The following is a 15,117-nucleotide window of genomic DNA, read 5'->3' as shown; positions in this document are numbered from 1 at the left end:
CCTTCTCTATGGGGCTCATCCTATCTTCCATTTAAGTTGAATTTTCACTTAGTTTCCCATTGACATCAACGCATTACTAGACTTAAGTGGAAGTTGGGATTCACACCTGGGCTTACATTTAAATTTGTAAGTATATTCAAGATGTAGCTACTAGCTACATTGCATGTTGCGAAGGGGAAGTGACATCCGACGCCCATTCTCTGTGGTTGTAACCATGCAATGTGTGAGACTCCTAGGTGTTTGCTATGCTGTGTGCATCATTTCAGGAATGCTCTACTCGTCAAAAAGCGACCTGAGCTCGGCTCTCCGGCTCTCTCATGCCATCTTTCTTTTCTCTCATTCAACCAAAACAAAACGCCTGCCGGAATGTTCTTTTCTTTGTGTTTGCACATTTGTTTTGCAGCAGGTGTCTTCGCTCTAACCCACAGAGTAGTCGGGAGAATAAGGTGTCCGCCACAAGGTTAGCTGCTCCACATATTTCTTTAAAATAATTATTGGCAAGATGTGGTCCTGAAGGCAGTGAGGCAAAAACATCGTCTGAATCCTGACTTCACTGACTTATTAATAGTCACCTCCCCCCTTCTCCCCCATCCTCCCCCCTCCCTCATCCTCTTGGCAAAGACATATCTCCTCCCCTTCTGGCTTGAGAACTCTGTGAACATTTTGCACTCTCTGGTGCCGCACCACCATTTGCATGCGTTCACACCAGCAGCATGACTGAGATGTTTGGCGTTCACATCAGCAGCATGACTGAGATGTTTGCCGTTCACACCAGCAGCATGACTAAATGTTTAGTTATTCATTTCCTGTCAGTTTGATATCCTTATAGAAACTATATACAGCTGTCTAGTTAGTACATGAAAACTTAATCAACCAAGAGCCTATGTAAAGTAATTGTGGTTCAATGTAGATTACTTCCCAATCTTCAAAATGGTACGCCTACATCAGGGATTATATATTGTTAGGATTATTATTTTTATTTTTTTGGGGGGGGGGATTTACTGTTGCACGTTAAAATAGTAGAATTCACAAGGTGCAATTACAAAATGTGGTTGTGCATCAGCAGTTTTCCTCTTGTTATGTCAGTCACTGACAGTCACTCAATTAGCCATGTCAGCTAAAGTATTTTAGATTGGTAAGTTAGTCTAGCGGCTAGCTATCTAAACTTAGTAATCATGGTCGAATTACCGGCCAGGGGGCCCCCATTGATTTTCTTATTCAGTCTCACTCAGATACTGTATCATATTAAAAATGGATGCAATTTCAATCCACCCTGTGGCAAAATGTGTAGAATTACAGGAAATTAGCTGTAAAATAGCTAATTTTCCTCTCTGCCCCATGGCAAAATGTGTAGAATTGCACGAAATGAACTCTGCTGTCAAGATGGGGAATGCTAAAATGTTTTTCTAGCAATGTGGTGGGGGGGGGCTACATGTACAGTACCAGTCAAAAGTTTGGACACACCACTGCGTTCCAGGGTTTTTCTTTATTTTTACTATTTTCTACATTGTAGAATAATAGTGAATACATCAAAACTATGAAATAACACATATGGAATCATGTAGTAATCAAAAAAGTGTTAAACAAATCAAAATATATTTTATATTTTTGATTCTTCAAATAGCCACCCTTTGCCTTGATAACAGCTTTGCACACTCTTGGCATTCTCTCAACCAGCTTCACCTGGAATGCTTTTCCAACAGTCTTGAAGGAGTTTCCACATATGCTGAGCACTTGTTGGCTGCTTTTCCTTCACTCTGTGGTCCAACTTATCCCAAACCATCTCAATTGGGTTGAGGTCGGGTGATTGTGGGAGGCCAGGTCATCTGATGCAGCACTCCATCACTCTCCTTATTGGTCAAATAGCCCTTACACAGCCTGGAGGTGTGTTGGGTCATAGTCCCACTAAGTCCAAACCAGATGGGATGGCGTATCGCTGCAGATTGATGTGGTAGCCATGCTGGTTAAGTGTGCCTTGAATTCTAAATAAATCACTGTCACCAGCAAAGCACCCCCACACCATCACACCTCCTCCTCCATGCTTAATGGTGGGAACCACAAATGTGGAGATCATCCGTTCACCTACTCTGCGTCTCACAAAGACACGGCGGTTAGAACCAACATTCTCAAATTTGGACTCATCAGACCAAAGGACAGATTACCACCGGTCTAATGTCCATTGCTTGTGTTTCTTGGTCCAAGCAAGTCTCTTCTTATTATTGGTGTCCTTTAGTAGTGGTTTCTTTGCAGCAATTTGACCATGAAGGCCTGATTCACACAGTCTCCTTTGAACAGTTGATGTTGAGATGTGTCTGTTACTTGAACTATGTGAAACATTTATTTGGGCTGCAATTTCTGAGGCTAGTAACTCTAATGAACTTATCCTCTGCAGCAGAGGTAACTCTGGGTCTTCCATTCCTGTGGCGGTCCTCATAAGAGCCAGTTTCATCATAGCGCTTGATGGTTTTTGCGACTGCACTTGAAGAAACGTTCAAAGTTCTTGAAATGTTCCGTATTGACTGACCTTCATGTCTTAAAGTAATGATGGACTGTCATTTATCTTTGCTTATTTGAGCTGTTCTTGCCATAATATGGACTTGGTATTTTACCAAATAGGGCTATCTTCTGTATACCACCCCTACCTTGTCACAACACAACTGATTTGCTCAAACGTATTAAGAAGGAAAGAAATTCCACAAATTAACTTTTAACAAGGCACAACTGTTAATTGAAATGCATTCCAGATGACTAACTCATGAAACTGGTTGAGAGAATGTCAAGAGTGTGCAAAGCTGTCATCAAGGCAAAGGGTGGCTACTTTGAAGAATCTCAAATATAAATATATTTTGATTCGTTTAACACTTTTTTGGTTACTACATGATTCCATATGTGTTATTTCATAGTTTTGTTGTCTTCACTACTATTCTACAATGTAGAAAATAGTAAAAATTTAGAAAAACCCTTGAATTAGTAGGTGTGTCCAAACTTTTGACTGGTACTGTATGTTGGTTTCTCTGTCATGGTCCGCCCAGGCCGCAGGCGTGGTCGAGGATAGCAGGGTTCGGTACACAAACCGGGTTCTCGGCAGGTCCAGGTCCAACAGCCAACAGGTTACACATGATTCCATATGTGTTATTTCATAGTTTTGATGTCTTCACCATTATTCTACAATGTAGAAAATAGTAAAAATAAAGAAAAACCCTGGAATGAGTAGGTGTATCCAAACTTTTGACTGGTACTGTATGTCAAGTGGTACAGTATAAAAATATCCAGCTTTTCTTCTACCCAAATACAACGATTTTGACAATATCATATACTGTATCTTAACATTTGAACTGTCTTTGCCAAACACTGTCAAGTTACAGTAGTTAGCGAAATTTAGCTGGGGCATACTTCCCTCATTCCAATGAAGACCGCAAACATCTGATAGGACCCGCAGAGACCAAAAGTAGACCAACATCCTCAGCATAGACATTAAAACCAGTAGATAGTGATAGCGCTGACGGCATCCACGTATTCCTATGGAAAACTCCCAATGGCGCATGAAGCCGGAAGTATATGAATTTGAAGCGTGCCATATTGCTGAAAGGGGCTGAATGGCACCAAGAAATCGCTAAGGATCATGGTGAAAGTGGCCGTAACTCAGCAAAGGATCGTGGTCGATGTAGTCGCTTTTAATCCTGCCTGAGAGAGTCAACTCAACCGAGCGTGAGCCTCCTTGTAGCCTGCCGGCCCGTGATTGGTCTGTGTCAGCACCTGGTCTTGTGTGATGACAAATGTAGTAGTCAGAATGGATCACTATTTAATTAAATATCTTGATTTGTTCGACCGTCAGAATTGAACTTGATCATAATAAACTAATATTAGAGGCCAAAACATCCGTACATTTTTTGGCTTTCTAGGGCAGACCAGGGCTTTTGGCACCACTAGGTTGCTACGCAGTAGTTGACCAGCAGAGCTCGTGACTTCACGCCCAGACCGACACTTGGGTCCTGATTCTTAGATGGGCCCTAGGGATGGATGGCCAGAGGAATGCCTGACGCAAACTGGTGTGAAGGGGTGTCATCGGTAGGTATTCGGGGAACGAGAAGCGCGTTGAAATGGGCCATGTGTTGCTCCTCTTACGGTTGCGGTGGCCATTTTTAGTTCCTCATGTCGTTTGATGTGGTCTAATGAACACAGGGTATTTCCCGGGGCCGCACCGCAGATTTAAAAATACCAACCTTTCTCTGAACCCAACAGCTTGGGATGGGTTACTTCTGAGCATGCTTGTCCTCATACCTCTGTGGAAAAAATGTAAAATAAAACCCTCACAGCTCGTGACAGTGACCGCGGTCGGGCTGTATTAATAAATGATTTCATCGACTTTAATCGGCCTGAATCGCTGACCAGATAAGGACTTGTACTTGACCTAACAAATGTCCCACGGACTAAGTTTTACACGCTTTCCCCGAGTCAGCTCCCCCGCCAAATTAACTCAACCCCTTTTTTTTGTTTTTAATCAGCGGCGTAACCTAGCGGTTTCACAGCTCACCGGCATCCTCGCGTTAACACCCTACCTCATACTGTGTATCCCAGGTTTGGAAAGTGGGCTAACGCTGTCTTTTTCTATTAGATTACACATTCTAATAAAGTAGAATGAGACTAGACGATGCTATCTCCTCCAGGTGAAGGATTCCCACTAATGCTTGTGAATTCAATATGAACAATGTTCCAAGCCGAAATATGAACACTATCCCTCTATCAACTCCAATGCCCCATGCTCAAAGGTTTAACCGCCGCAATGATACGCTTCATATAGCTACCTAATTCGATTTCAATTGACATTTTGTGAATGGGCATTTTGTGTAACCTATATACAGATGTAGGATCTTAATTTGAGGCAGTTTGCTACAGCAGGAAAGTTATCCTTCAGCAACAGGAAATGTGAATTATGATGTGGATTATGATGAACATACATTTTTTTGTAGGGGTTGATACATTTTCTATTAAGGAAAATCAAGTCTGAAATGTAAAAGGTGAAAACTGTCGATGTGCCCTTGAGCTAGGCCTAATTGCTCTTGTAAGTCGCTCTTGATAACACCGTCTGCAAATGACTAACATGTAAATGTAGATGTAAAGTGGAAATTACTAACTTTAGAATACTTTTTAAACCTTGAATACACTACAAGTTTACATTTCCTGCTGTGCAGGGAAATTCTCAGCAAAAAATAGTGATCAAATTAAGATCCTACATCTGTAGGGTGTACTTTCAGTGCCAAAATTAAACTCTTCATGCTTGCTTATATCTTTATAGTTAAGCAATGCTCATAGCCCTCTGTACAGTTCCATTGTCTATTGCCACTAAGCATCAGTCATGATATTGAGTCTCCATATCACTGTTTCCCACTGCACCTCTACATTGTACTTCACATTAATTTTTTTTACTTTATTTAACCAGGTAGGCCAGTTGAGAACAAGTTCTCATTTACAACTGCGACCTGGCCAAGATAAAGCAAAGCAGTGTGATAAAAACAACAACAACACAGAGTTACATATGGAATAAACAAAACGTACAGTCAATAACACAATAGAAAATCTATATACAGTGTGTGCAAATGTAGTATGTTATGGAGGTAAGGTAATAAATAGGCCATAGTGCAAAATAATTACAATTTAGTATTAACACTGGAGTGATAGATGTGCAGAAGATGATGTGCAAATAGAAATACTGGGGTGCAAATGAGCAAAATAAATAACAATATGGGGATGAGGTAGTTGGGTGGGCTAATTACAGATGGGCTGTGTATAGGTGCAGTGATCGGTAAGCTGCTCTGACAACTGATGCTTAAAGTTAGTGAGGGAGATAAGAGTCTCCAGCTTCAGAGATTTTTGCAGTTTGTTCCAGTCATTGGCAGCAGAGAACTGGAAGGAATGGCGGCCAAAGGAGGTGTTGGCTTTGGGGATGACCAGTGAGATATACCTGCTGGAGCGCATACTACGGCTGGGTGTTGCTATGGTGACCAATGAGCTAAGATAAGGCGGGGATTTGCCTAGCAGTGATTTATAGATGACCTGGAGCCACATAATGACGGTATCAGGCGCACAACAAACTTGTGACAAGATAAGTGAGCTCACCCAGACGTGTCCAATCATGATGCGCACACGCACACTCACCCCGCCGCCCGCCACAAACACATATAACCTCCCACCCCCGTCTCCAACTCCCACCGTAGGAATAATTAACGAGCCTGATTGGTCCCTATTATGACAGACTTAATGAAGCTTTTAATGGAAATTAGTACCAGTTGGCTGAGGCCCCTGTATATCAGCCACGGTTAGTATGCTGCAGTGAACACAGTGAGCAGCACAGTTAGACAGAACAGAAAGCAGAGCAGGGCAAGCCACCAGCTCTGTTTCTGCATCCCAAATGGCACCCTATTCCCTATGTAGTGCACTACTTTGGAAGGGGGTACAATAGAGCTCTGGTTAGAAGTAGTGCATTATGTAGGGAATAGGGTGGCATTTGGAACGCAGCCGTCTCCAACACCAGAACACACAGAGATACTGTAAAGCTTTACTATTCCCTCAAGTCTTAAAGCCTTCAGCTGCCCTAAACAACACTTCACACAATGGACAACCAGCAGGCAGAAAATATTCACTGTTTTATGTTGTTTCTACTGCCTGATACTGAACATAATGTTCAAGGCAAGCGTTTGCTTTTGTGTGCTTTAACGCCGTGCTAATAGTGAGGTATTAGGCTATTCGTGTCGTTTAGTTGTGTTGAGCCATTTTCCAAAATCAAGACTTCAGTGCTCTCACCAAGTTCAAGCTTATGGCTTGTACGGTTTGAAATGGATAAAAATCAACAAGGAAAAGGGGTTCTCCCTCCCAATGAGCCAGTGCTGTACAGTAATACCGTTTATAAGTTATATGAAAACATGGTTTCACATTAAAATGTTATCTCTGGACATTGTTGAACTACAATTCCCATCGCTCCTAATCCCAACAAGTATGACACACATTGTGCTTGCATTGTGCTACTTGGTAGATCAACAAATCAAATTAAATAAAATGTTATTTGTCACATGCGCCGAATACAACAGGTGTAGACCTTACAGTGAAATGCTTACTTACAAGCCCTTAACCAACAATGCATTTTTTTTAAAGTAAGTAAGAAAATATTTGCTAAATTATTTGATAAAAAATCTAATAAACTTAAGTAGATCAACAGTAATACACACCAAGGAACTGAACAAGTCAGACAGGATTAAACGCTTTCTCATATCTGATCTGAGACCAGGGCCTGTATTCATAAAGTGTCTGAGATTGCTGATCTACGATCAGTTTTGCCTTTTAGATCATAATGAATAAGATTGCATAGACACGGGGGCACCTGATCCTAGATCATCACTCCTACTCTGAGATGCTTTATGAAAACAGGCTCTGAGTGTGTGCCGGGAAATTGCTCTTCTCACTTGCCTCTTTCCTATCTATGGGAATCCTCCCCAAACAGCTCTGTGCCAGCACGGGTGTAAGCATGGAGACTGCGTCGGACCCAGCAAGTGCAAGTGTCACCCCGGCTTCACTGGGAAGACCTGCAACCAAGGTAAGACCAGTAACTGGGTTGACGTTGTGATCGTGACATTGTGACGCTTGACGACGTTGTGATTACACCCTACACTAAGATTGGATAGACCATTTGGTGTCTTCTGTGTGAAAATATACGGTTCCTTTCATACTCCGAGAGAGAGAGAGAGAGAGAGAGAGAGGGAGAGCGCCATAGTGAGTTAGTGGTCGTTCTAATCTGAGCCAGCATGCCTTTACTCAGTGCTTCAAGGGCCCCTTCATCCACCTCCATCCAGACCTGCTGACATTAACATTTTCCAAAGGAAACTAATGGAAGTCAAACTTCAACCAGCCCTGAGCGATGGCATGGTAATCATTGTTTATTGTCTACAATGCACATATACATAGCAACAGGAACAGGCGTATTAATGTTGCCGTTTTTATTCATTGATTCATAGCTGATGCAGGCTAGCCTCTCCATAGTAGTTAGATTCTATAATCACACAGGGGAGGGTGGTAGAAAAAAGGCCTGAATCAGCACAAATGGTAATGCCTGCTGTGTGCCGCCCACACACACACACACACACACACACACACACACACACACACACACACACACACACACACACACACACAGTGAGTGATGCCTGGAGTGCAACCTCCCTCTGCAGATAACATCTCAATTACTGTCCTGAGATAACTCAGAGAGCAGGCTGAAAATGCAGCGCAATGAGTAGCCTACTGAGAGTTACAATACAGTGAGAGAGTGTGCATGTGCCTCTGTCTGTCTCTGTCTCTGTCTGTGTGTGCCTTTGTGTGTTACTCGTGTGTGTGTGTGTGTGTGTGTGTGTGTATGTGTGTGTGTGTGTGCATGTGTGGGAAACAGAGATAAAGATCAAACTTGATTGAAAATATTGAATTGAATGACCCCCTCAGTCAGGGAGGGTTAGTTTCTGGTAAATCTGAGTGGCTTGAAACTACTTGTGGAATTCACGCCTTAAGACAGGAATAGGATAGCATGTAATTAAAAACAAGGAGAGAGAGAGAGAGAGAGGGGGGGGTTGAAATCCTTTCTGGAATGTAGAAATGAGTCATTCTACATGTCTCAGGCTAAGGTGGCTCAAGGCAGATTGGCTAGACGGCTAAACTTTGACGTAGTCGCTAGAAAATAAGCAAGCATGGGTCATGCTCATTAGTAACTAAAAGGAAGATAACAGACTCAAACTGGGAGGGACTACTTAGACAGGTCCAAAAAATCGTTTTCCGCTGCAAAATGTTTTAAAACGTTTCGTGCTCTAATGAACACCTCCCTGACTCAGATTTCGACGAGGATGGACGTTGTCTTTTACCAATAATAAAATTAGACTTGTCTGACAAACTATCATTTAAATAATGTCAAATGCTTAAGTGTGCATGGAACTCATTTGGCAATTAAGTGCCTTAGACAAGCACTGACTGAAGAGCTCATTAAAGGGGCAATCTGGGGATTTTTTTCAAGCGATCGATCATTTAGAGATAATGTATGTCTAATAGAGATAACCTTCAGGGGCATCATTCCAAGTTGGCTCACATCGTCAGTAGAAACAGAATTAATTATTCAAACCTATAGATTGGATTTTTTTTCTCCATTCAAAGTAGTGATTTGCTTTTAACCATTGATTTGCCATTCTAATGTCAGTCGTTGACACACTGTGAATATTAATTTTCCTTTTCGCCGATACTCGTTTGATCTATTTTATGTTTAATTCATGTTCGGTTAGACACCCACTTAGATGGTGACATGAACTGTAATGGTTTAAATAGTGATGTGGGGTTGTAAACACAGAAACATGTTTACAAGCAGTAGCTACAAACACACACACACACAGTACAGTGCAGTAAGGTGCATGCTCGGGGCTTGGCATTCCTCTTCCGCAGTAACTGAGTGGTGAGGACAGATGAATGACCCTCAAGGCACTGTGATTAACAACAGTGTTAAAACACCACAACACAGTAGCAGCAACAAGCGGGACCATAGAGGTGATCGTTGAGGAGAATTCTCTCTCTCTCTTACTTTAAAGTCTCTGTCTAGAATCTAGCTTGGTTAGGAACATAACATTGTGTTGCTATTGTTCCCTGTACCACTGTAATGGCAAGACCAATGTCTACCCATGATCTATTAGTATTAGAGAGCAATTATTCCAGCAACTTAGTGTTATGATTAAAGTTATAAATTGTACATTGCTATTAATTCAGTGTCATGGAACAAACGTCCCCTGCAATAACACCAAATGTTAACAGCATTTTGCTCTATCGCAATTAATGATCAAAATCACGTCCAGCTTGTTTTGAAATGTCAATGATTTTATTTTGAGGAACGCCGTGACTTTCTGTGTTAAAGGGGAATCTGCAGTTCAAACTACAGAAGTATCAATCGCAGATTGCCCCTTTAACAGAATAACATCTTGTCATGGTGGGGCCATGGTGTCGGGGCCAGATGGGTACTGATGCTGTATCACACCAAATCAAACTCATTACCAAGATAATCCAGTTAGCACTGAGACGGTGTGCTAGACACACACTCCCCCTCGCTCCGTCACTCCCCGCAGATCAAAATCCCTTTAATAAGATTATTATTTTCTACGGGAGGTTTCAATTAACCCCTTGTCTCTTGCTGTTTAGATGCTATTAAAAGGTCCTGTGAGGGAGCGAGCGCCATGTAACAGTTTCAAACATCAAAAGAAATATATCTGTAATCGAGTTGACAAGCCTCTTTATACAATTATGCGACCTCCTCTCTCCATTTATTTCGCTCTCTGTCTCTCTCTTTCTCTCTACATTTCTCTCTTTATTTATTTCTCTCTTTCCCTTTATTTTCTCCCCCTCCCTCCCCCTCTCACTACATCTCTCTCTCTCTCTCTCTCTCTCTCTCTCTCTCTCTCTCTCTCTCTCCTCTATCGCTCTCTCTCCGCCCTCATATACGTGTCAGCGAGCCAGCAGCGGTGGCATCTCTCCAAATATTATGCTTCACGTACCTCAAGCCGAGTACCGCTTGGCTTTCATGTCATCATAAGCGCTTTCTATTCTGAGAGCATTAGCTAATATAAGATTTGGAAGCAGCCTTGTACCTCCGGCACAAACATCTGTAGTTAGATGACGTTAAACACCCTGTTTAAAATCAACAGCTAGCTGTCTGTCTGTCTGTCTGTCTATCTATCTCTCTGTGTCTGTCTGTCTGTCTGTTTCTCTCTCTGGCTGTCTGTTTAGTTGGGGAGATATTTTTAAAGTTGAAAGTCAAACACTTCAGCTGCCACAGGATTACAAAGGATACTTTACATGTCATCATATAATTAGCCTTGTGTCACCCAGGCCTTTGCATTGCTCAATTACCATGTAGCATGTAGTCTGTCCCATTTCTCCTCCACCCAAGGTCACCTAATGGTCAGTATACAGAGAGACAGGCAGACAGGCAGGCAGGGAAGCAGAAAGACAGGCAAGTAACCAGGTAGGCAGAGAGACAGGCAGGCAGACAGACAGACAAAGTCAGACAGGAAGGAAGGAAGGAAGGAAGGAAGGAAGGAAGGAAGGAAGGAAGGAAGGAAGGAAGGAAGGAAGGAAGGAAGGAAGGAAGGAAGGAAGGAAGGAAGGAAGGAAGGAAGGAAGGAAGGAAGGCAGACAGACAGACAAGAGGCCCTGGACTGGACCAAGTTGGCAAGGAAGTAGTTAGACCAGGTATTACTGACTGGTTGAGTTAATCAAGCCAGTCACTACACTCTCAATAGCACACACACGCACACACACACACACTCAAATGCACACGCACACACGCACACACACACACACTTTGAACCCCAGATACAGCGCCGGAAGAAGATGGCTGCCGTTTTACAGCCCTCTAACCAATTGTACTATTATGTGTGTTTTTCCGCGTTATTTGTAATTTATTTTGTACATAATGTTTCTGCCATCGTCTCTTATAACCAAAGAGAGCTTCTGGATATCAGGACAGCGATTACTCACCTCGCGTTGACGAAGAACTTTTTCTTCAACGAGGCGTTCGCGAAGGATATTCTACAGACTCCCGACAAGGCCCAGATCCCCGTCATTCGCGTGAGGAAGAGACGGAGATATCGTGGACGCAGATCCGGGTGCCTTGTAAGGATCCGACGGCGAACGAGTAAACTGCCTCTCCCATCAATCCTATTAGCCAACGCTCGCTTTTGAGAATAAAATGGACGATTTAAGATTACGGTTATCCTACCAACGGGACATTAAAGACTGTAATATCTTATGTTTCACGGAGTCGTGGCTGAACGACAACAATGACAACATTCAGCTAGCAGGCTATACGCTACATCGGCAGGACAGAACGGCAGACTCGGGTAAGACGAGGGGTGGCGGTCTCTGTATATTTGTAAACAACAGCTGGTGCACAAAATCAAATACTAAGGAAGTCTCTAGGTTTTGCTCGCCTGAGGTAGAGTATCTCATGATAAGCTGTAGACCACACTATTTACCAAGAGAGTTTTCATCTATATTTTTCATAGCTGTCTATTTACCACCACAAACCAATGCTGGCATTAAGATTGCACTGAATGAGTTGTACAAGGCCATTAATCAACAGGAAAATGCTCATCCAGATGCAGCGCTCCTAGTAGCCGGGGACTTTAATGCAGGGAAACTTAAATCCGTTCTACCTCATTTCTACCAGCATGTTAAATGTGCAACCAGAGGGGAAAAACTCTAGACCACCTTTACTCCACACACAGAGACGCATACAAAGCTCTCCCTCGCCCTCCATTTGGCAAATCTGACCATAACTCTATCCTCCTGATTCCTGCTTATAAGCAAAAACTGAAGCAGGAAGCACCAGTGATTTGGCTAATAAAAAAGTGGTCAGATGACGCAGATGCTAAGCTACAGGACTGTTTTGCTAGCACAGACTGGAACATGTTCCGGGATTCTTCAGACAGCATTGAGGAGTACACCACATCAGTCACTGGCTTCATCAATAAGTGCATCGATGATGTTGTCCCCACAGTGACCGTACGTACATACCCCAACCAGAAGCCATGGATTACAGGAAACATCCGCACTGAGCTAAAGGGTAGAGCTGCCGCTTTCAAGGAACGGGACTCTAACCCGACGCTTATAAGAAATCCCGCTTATGACCTCCGACGAACCATCAAACAGGCAAAGAGTCAATACAGGTCTAAGATTGAATCATACTACACTGGCTCTGACGCTCGTCGGATGTGGCAGGGCTTGAAAACTATTACAGACTACAAAGGGAAGCACAGCCGCGAGCTGCCCAGTGACACAAGCCTACCAGACGAGCTAAACCACTTCTATGCTCGCTCGAGGCAAGCAACACTGAAGCATGCATGAGAGCACCAGCTGTTCCGGACGACTATGTGATCACGCTCTCCGTAGCCGATGTGAGAAGACTTTTAAGCAGGTCAACATTCACAAGGCCGCAGGGCCAGACGGATTACCAGGACGTGTACTCCGAGCATGTGCTGACCAACTGGCAAGTGTCTTCACTGACATTTTCAACATGTCCCTGACTGAGTCTGTAATACCAACATGTTTCAAGCAGACCACCATAGTCCCCGTACCCAAGAACTCTAAGATAACCTGCCTAAATGACTACCGACCCGTAGCACTGACGCTCTGTAGCCATGAAGTGCTTTGAAAGACTGGTCATGGCTCACATCAACAGCATAATCCCAGAAACCCTAGACCCACTCCAATTTGCATACCGCCCCAACAGATCCACAGATGATGCAATCTCATCGCACTCCACACTGCCCTTTCCCACCTGGACAAGAGGAACACCTACGTGAGAATGCTATTCATTGACTACAGCTCAGCATTCAACACCATAGTGCCCTCTAAGCTCATCACTAAGCTAAGGATCCTGGGACTAAACACCTCCCTCTGCAACTGGATCCTGGACTTCCTGACGGGCCGCCCCAGGTGGTAAGGGTAGGTAACAACACATCTGCCACACTGATCCTCAACACGGGGGCCCCTCAGGGTGCGTGCTCAGTCCCCTCCTGTACTCTCTGTTCACCCATGACTGCATGGCCAGGCACGACTCCAACACCATCATTAAGTTTGCCGACGACACAACAGTGGTAGGCCTGATCACCGACAACGATGAGACAGCCTATAGGGGAGGAGGTCAGAGATCTGGCCGTGTGGTGCCAGGACAACAACCTCTCCCTCAACGTGACCAAGACAAAGGAGATGATTGTGGACTACAGGAAAAAGAGGACTGAGCACGCCCCCATTCTCATCGACGGGCTGTAGTGGAACAGGTTGAGAGCTTCAAGTTCCTTGGTGTCCACATCACCAACGAACTATCATGGTCCAAACACACCAAGACAGTCGTGGAAGAGGGCACGACAAAGCCTATTCCCCCTCAGGAGACTAAAAAGATTTGGCATGGGTCCTCAGATCTCAAAAATTCTACAGCTGCACCATCGAGAGCATCCTGACTGGTTGCATCACCGCCTGGTATGGCAACTGCTTGGCCTCTGACCGCAAGGCACTACAGAGGGTAGTGCGTACGGCCCAGTACATCACTGGGGCAAAGCTCCCTGCCATCCAGGACCTCTATACCAGGCGGTGTCAGAGGAAGGCCCTCAAAATTGTCAAAGACTCCAGCCACCCTAGTCATAGACTGTTCTCTCTGCTACCGCACGGCAAGCGGTACCGGAGTGCCAAGTCTAGGTCCAAAAGACTTCTCAACAGCTTCTACCCCCAAGCCATAAGACTCCTGAACAGCTAATCATGGCTACCCGGACTATTTGCACTGCCCCCCACCCCACCCTTTTTACGCTGCTGCTACTCTGTTAAGTATTTATGCATAGTCACTTTAACTCTACCCACATGTACATATTACCTCAACTACCTCAACTAGCCGGTGCCCCCGCACATTGACTATGCAACGGTACCCCCCTGTATATATAGCCTCCCTATTGTCACTTTATTTTACTGTATATATAGCCTCCCTACTGTCACTTTATTTTACTTCTGCTCTTTTTTTCTCAACACTTTTTTTGTTGTTGTTTTATTCTTACTTTTTTGTTTAAAATAAATGCACTGTTGGTTAAGGGCTGTAAGTAAGCATTTCACTGTAATGTCTGCACCTGTTGTATTCGGCGCATGTGACCAATAAAATTTGATTTGATTTGATTTGATATACAGGCAGAGGGTATCAGAATCCAGACTGATTACTCTCTCTGACTCCGAGACGCTATTTCATGTCATCGCTGACACAAAGGAATGCTGAAGGGAGGAGAAGTCAGAAAAAGAAGGAGAAGAAGGAGAAGAAGGAGAAACTGGCTCAATCTCTCTCTTTCTTTCTCTTTTTTTGGTGTGATTCTAGTCTGCTCATGTCCAATTCCCACAAGTGTAATCCTCTTTGCTGCATAATGTCATTCTTGCTCTCCAGGAATGCAGTCGTGGTCAGAGGTGTACTAATCCCAGTGTGTGTGCGTGGGTGTTTTTCCCACCGGCGGCGAGATCTCACTCTCTCTCCTTGTGTGTTGTTTTGTCTCCCCCTCCCCTATTTAAGAAGAG

At 43.8% G+C, this 15,117-nt stretch overlaps 1 pseudogene; it reads left to right on the top strand.

Moving 5' to 3' along the window:
• Positions 1-358: 358 nt before the first annotated feature.
• Positions 359-15,117, top strand: part of LOC123484253 — a 42,252-nt pseudogene continuing 27,493 nt past the window's right edge.

Source organism: Coregonus clupeaformis, unplaced genomic scaffold, assembly GCF_020615455.1.
Source record: "Coregonus clupeaformis isolate EN_2021a unplaced genomic scaffold, ASM2061545v1 scaf0246, whole genome shotgun sequence".
In the NCBI taxonomy this organism is placed as follows: Eukaryota; Metazoa; Chordata; class Actinopteri; order Salmoniformes; family Salmonidae; genus Coregonus; species Coregonus clupeaformis.
This window is presented reverse-complemented; position numbering and strand designations above follow the sequence as displayed.